Here is a 5,980-nt window from a genome sequence, read left to right on the forward strand (position 1 = left end):
AATCAATACATCAAAGACCCAATAAAGAGATGAAAGTTATAAATAATGAAGAATTAAAGGTAAATTAATTCAAATGAAAGGCAATACAAATGAAATCACAATGAGATAGCATCTTACAAAACCAATGTAAGAACTTAAATTTTTTGATAACATGGGTTGGCAAGGATGTGGAGGAAATACCACTTCACAAAAGCCCACTTTGGAAGGCAGCTGATAATTTATAATAAAATGTAAAATTTATATCCCTATAACTATCTAAAATTAGACAGAAACTTTTTTAAAAGATTTATTTATTTATGCACACAGAACTGGGGTATAGGCCAGAGGTACAGGAGGGTGAAAGGATTCACCAGAGACAGAGTGGGGAGCAAAATAGGTGGACTGACTGAAATACACTGCTGAGGGGCGCAATGGGCAAAACAAGAGAGGTCTGGTGCCATGTGAGTCAGCTCCCTGGCTGTTGATAGTGTTACAGTGCTGTGCTTAACCCCCTGCACCACCAGGGAGGGCCTCCTGCACATATATCCAAATGTATCTTTTATACCTTTCTTAGAAAAATTACAAAAAAGGATCCAGCGTCCATCCCTAATTATTATCCATCTGGGAAACCAGACAAATCAACAGATGGTTCTGGCACAGACTGCTGTGAGTGGAGAAGCGGAGTGGACATGCCACTCAGTTTTGGGGCTGTGGAACTCCTTCCTAGAGGTAGGGACAGCACAATGTCTGAGCTGAGACTGAAGGGTGAGTGGGCGTTGGCAGGCAGAGGGGAAAGGATAGGAAAGTTTCAGCCAACTGGAAAGCCAGCGTGGGTGCGGATCTGAGATGTCTGGTGTTCAAGGGTCTGGGGCAGAGGAAGGCTGAGTAGGCTGGGCCAGACTCAGTTCCCACTTGAGGACATTAGAGAGGCGAAAGATATTCCTCACATGGTTACTAGGCTTCATTTGCTTTTGGGAAGATCCTGAAGATTTGGAAGGGTCAGAGAGGAGATGAAAAGCCACCAAAAGAGGCCAAGGCCAGATCTCATGAAAAGATGGAAGCTGAAAAAAAAAAAAAATGAAAAGATGGAAGCTAGAAGGGGTGGAACAGAAGAGTGGGCAGATGGGGAGGATCCAGGCTTAGGGCTGGACGCAGGTTGGGCAAGGAAAGCCTGGAGCCAGGTGCTTAAGAGTGCACACCCCCCACCAGCTGTTCGCCCACTCCACTCCCTGGACTTAGCCCCAGGCTCAGAATCCATTTCTCCTGCACCCAGACAATCTCTGTCTACCTTCTGGGGCTGCCCGTGCATGATTTATACCAACTCCAAACAGCTGAGAACCCATTGCCAGGCAGTGAGAGGCGGAGTGAGGCCTGGACCCCACTCTTGGGTGGGGAGTTGCTGAGAGCAGCCAGCGCCTATGGGGTACAGAGATGGTGCTGGGCTGGGCCCTGGTCCTGCCCCTTCTTCCTGGCTTCCACAGGAGCCTGGACCAGCAACTGGGAACCTCTTTCCACAGTGCCCTTCTGGGATTTTCTTTCTCTCTGGGATTCTCTGTCATCCCTCTCTCTAGCTCACTTGTCTCCCTCTAGCTCTGACCTGCTAGCTCTCTAAGTATCTCTTTGTATCTTTGTCTCTCTCTGCCACAGAATACTTCCATGAAAGTAAAATTCATTCTCCTTAGGTAAAATTCATTCTCCTTGAGGATGTCAGGTGAGGCGGGCCAGCTGGGACTGTCGAGACTGGTGATAACTCCAGGTCTCTGCTCTGAGTAGCTCCCCTTGCCTGCTCTTCATTCCTGCCAGATCCATCCAAATGCAAGGATTTATGGCCACATGTGTCCAGCTTGAAGTGGACTGGATAATGGATACCTTCCCAGAGAGAAGTTACTCTCATTTAGCACACCTTGCTCCTGGACCCATGGTCTCTCTACTAGAGTTCCACTACTAGTGGTTTAGGGTTTAAATGAGGAATAATCCCTGTTAACTGACATGCAACGTTGAATAATATTAAGCATATCAGTCATTAAAACTCTAGTATGAACAAACCTTAACAGCTCATCCCTCTACCTCCAGTGGGTAGAATCTGCCTAAGGAGACAAGCAAGCATCAGCCCTTTTTAGTAGGAAGAGAGGTGTGAAAAAAGAAGGGAGTAAAGGTCCCATAGAGTGCATGTGGGCAGAGACGGGGTCAGGAAGGAGGGGATTTGGGAGAAGCTACCAGAGGAAGGAAGTTGGGCAAATGTTGTTAAGAAGGCCTCTCATTTACTTCATCTACCCATTCCTTTGCAACAACAAAGCATAGTCAGAAGTCCCCAAGTCTCACATGCCCCTCCCCCACCCTCCTTTTCTTTATTGGGGGATTGAAGCCTGGAGAAAAGGAACTGACTATAGATTACACAGAACTTTCAGGCCTTAACTCCAGAAACAAACCCTGTCCTGCCATCCTTGCTGTGACAGCTCTGTCACTCTGGTGTCCTCCTCCAGCTCCCTAAGGGACAGACCTCTCACCCTGAGGATTCCTGAGGAGGGTGAGAAAGCCTCCTAGAGCCCTAATTTATAGTTTTCTGACAGCTTCCTTCCTCCCATCTCTCCCTTCCAGCCCCTCTCCGGTCTATGAGGAAGGAATGGAGGGCAGCTCCAGCGAACATAAATAATTTGGCTAGGCAGCTGCAGGCTCTCGCGATCCCCCCAGCGTCCCTGCCCAGTGGTGTAGCTTTGTGACCAGGGGGCTGGCCCACAGATCAAAAGCAGAGAGGAAGCATTGTTCTCCAACCTGGAAGCTGGAAGGGGGTGGGGGGAAGGCCCCACCCTCCAGCCCCACCCTTTGCCGGGGCAGAGGCTATGAAGGCCACTAATGTTTACATGGCAACTTCCCTTTCATGACATGGACCATCAGGCTGGGCCTCTGGAGACAGCCACCACAGGCTCAGGCCACCACTTGGTCCCCTGCCCCTGCTCCCTCACTCTCGAATGGGCACAAAACAAGTACAGATGAGGTGGGGGCCTGGGCTCCCATGATCTGGTGTGTGAATATGGCAGATCTTAAGGGCACCCCCCCATCCCCACCCTCCCCCACCCCCTAGCCAGGGACTCAGGCAGTGGAAAGACCGTTGGCACAGGCCCCAGAAGAGCTAGTAGCACAGAGGATGCCGCCCAGGTTTGTTTGTTATGAGGAGAACAGCATTTCCTGTTTGGACTAGGCCAGGGTCGGAGTGTCAGTGAATCCACACCAGAAGGGCTATGTTTCCGGGAACCCATGGCCTTCTCTGGGAGGGTATGTGTGTGTGTGTGTGGTGTGTATCTAGTCCCTGTGTGGTCCACATGTGTGTGTGTCCATGTGTCTTGCCTCATCAGTACCCAGATGGGAGTTCAAATATGAGCTGAGTTTTCTCTCTCTCCTCAAAAAAACCCCTTGCAGAGCTCAGAGGATGGCAGTGTGGCCTGTGGGTACGGGCACCACTCACCAGCCATGAAGCTCAGGGGAGTCCCATACCTGGCAGCCCCTTGGACGGTGGGTGGTGGAGAGGAGAGCAGGAGACAACGTGAGCAAAACGCTTAGCGCAGCGTCTGGCACCTGGTCAGCACTTGGGAACATTAGCTTACTGGCGGCTGTGGTCTGGCTTGGCAGCTGACAAGACCAGACCCCCTGGGGGAAGGCCCTGCCCGCTGGGACAGACTCCAGACCTCTAGCCAGGGGGCCCTGATCCTCCTCCGTCTCAGCACTGAAACCCCAAGTGACCAAGGCCTCAGCTCCCACCATGTCTTCTGCCCTTCTAGCTCAGGGAGGAAAGAGGGCCAGAAAACAGCCTCACTGCCACCAAGAAAGTACACTTTAAAGGGGGGCTTCAGACTGTACCCCAGAACCACCACATGGAGACCCACAGCTTTCACGCCTTCCCAAAAGCACAGACTTGTACCAGAGGGGCCTTTAAAAGAGCCACAGCTTTTTTTCTTTTTTTTTTTCAGGCAAGGAAATAAGATTCAGAGAGGGAAAGTGACTTATCTGGGGCCACACAGCTTCCACTGGCTGCTCAGGAACTTACTCCAGGCTGACCACAAGGTCTACCTGTAGTTATAAAAATTAGCCTGAAAAAAAATATTAGCCTGGATTGGGGGGTCCCGAAGCTCAGCAAGGACAGGATCCCCCCCCCATCCCCCCCCCCCCCCCGCTACTGTCAAAATGTTGCTAACAGCTTTTACTGAGAAGTCCCTTGCTGGAGAAATTCCTCAGAGGCCAAAGTCGGCATTGGTGAAGGAGTGTGTGTGTCATCCATCATGGGAGCCCCCCAGACAGGTCGAAAACAGCTCTGTGGTACCAACAGATTCTGTGGCAACCATTAGGGGTCACAGACCCCCTCCCAGATCCCCCCAGATCCTCCCCAGGACAGAAGTAACTGCCCGGCAGTTCTGCCTAAACTGCTTCATGCTTTTCAAAGTGTTCTTGGGGCTTTGGGTTTTGACACTGGCCACTTGACCTGACCACAGATGGGCCTGGGATCCTCTCAGCAGATGGCCCTTGGGAGGGACATTTCATCCAGGCAATGAAGCCACTGATTCAGTTGTGTCAAAAACAAGAGTTAACCAGGAAGGTACAGACAGATGGCAGATGGAGGGTCAGACAGATGGCATATAGTAGGTGCCCCAAAATTGCACATGGAAGGAAAGAAGGCAGCTCCCCGAGGGGGCAAAGTTGATGCCACAATGTTATTGGAGGAAGAGGGGAGCACTTGGGAGGCCACATGAAGCAGGGGGCAAGGTACTACTAGGATACCCCAACCATATGCACGCACCCATGAGGAACGTGCAACTGTCCCCCTTACAAAGAGAGGAGGCTCAGAATAGGGTGGGACCTGTGCACACTCACCCAGGCAGAGAAGTTTAAACAGGATCCCTCGGTATCACGACGCATTCCTGTGACCTGGTGCTGCCCAGCCCCGGGGAGTCCGGGACAGGCAGACCCCAGGACTCAGGCAGGGGCCAGAAGGTCCTGCCCGCTGGAGTGTTTTCAGTAGCGATCCTGGATCTGCAAAGCCGCAAAGGAGCCCATGGACATGGAGCATAGAGCAGGGCAGGGACTCCCTACCTTGGACTTCATGGTACATGTGCGTTCGGACAGAAGGGGGGAGAATTAGAGACTGTCCTGGACTGGGGGAGGGGGTGTTTAATGAGGACTGAAGTCCCTTTCCATAAGCACACTCCTACCACAGACACACACGCAGAGGCCTCCCACACCCATCACACAGGCATGCACATCCCACCTGCACACTTGTCCTCCACACACGTCATAATCCGCTTCCCATTCACCATATCACACAAGCACACACTACCCTTGCATACACCTTGGTGGTGGCCCTCTCACCCTCATATCCCTCTGAGGAAAAAACTAAGCTTATCCTTGCCTCGTGACAGATGAGAAAACCCAGCCAACGCACAGCCTGCCCTTTCCCAGACATGGCCCAGTGCTGACACTCTCTGAAGTCACACCTGGGTTTGGCTCCAGACTCTTCCAGCCATAGACAGGATGCCCTAGGCAGCTGAGATGGCCTCCTGGGACTCAGTGTCTCCACCTGTAAAATGGTGGTAAGAGAGGACACTGCCCTTCTGAGGTCAGCGCCGGTCGTCTCCCTCCAGGGTGACTACAAGTGCCTGGCCTCGGTTTTCTTCTCAGTAAAATGGGTATAACTGTGCTCACCTCCGGAGAGTGAGTGGTTTGAAGACTAAGCCCAGGCAGGCTTCGGAGAGAGGCGCCCTGCACCGTGGCAGTGGCGCTCCCGGCTCGGGTCTACGGCTGCGCTGCCCGAATGGACGCGTGGACAGTGGCGCTGAGAGGGGTTAAGACCAGCGTCATCCCCTCAGGCTGGGTGAGTTTCACTCCTGGCCCTACGACAGTGACCTGGGCCTCGGTCTTCCCAGTCTGCAACACGTGGGAGGACATCCCTTAATCTGCACCCCGCCCCCCAAAAAGGCCAAGCGGCGCCAGCGGGGCTCAGGTGGGGGCACCT

The sequence above is a fragment of the Condylura cristata genome, unplaced genomic scaffold (genome assembly GCF_000260355.1).
Source record: "Condylura cristata isolate star-nosed mole 26May11 unplaced genomic scaffold, ConCri1.0 scaffold00029, whole genome shotgun sequence".
NCBI lineage: Eukaryota > Metazoa > Chordata > Mammalia > Eulipotyphla > Talpidae > Condylura > Condylura cristata.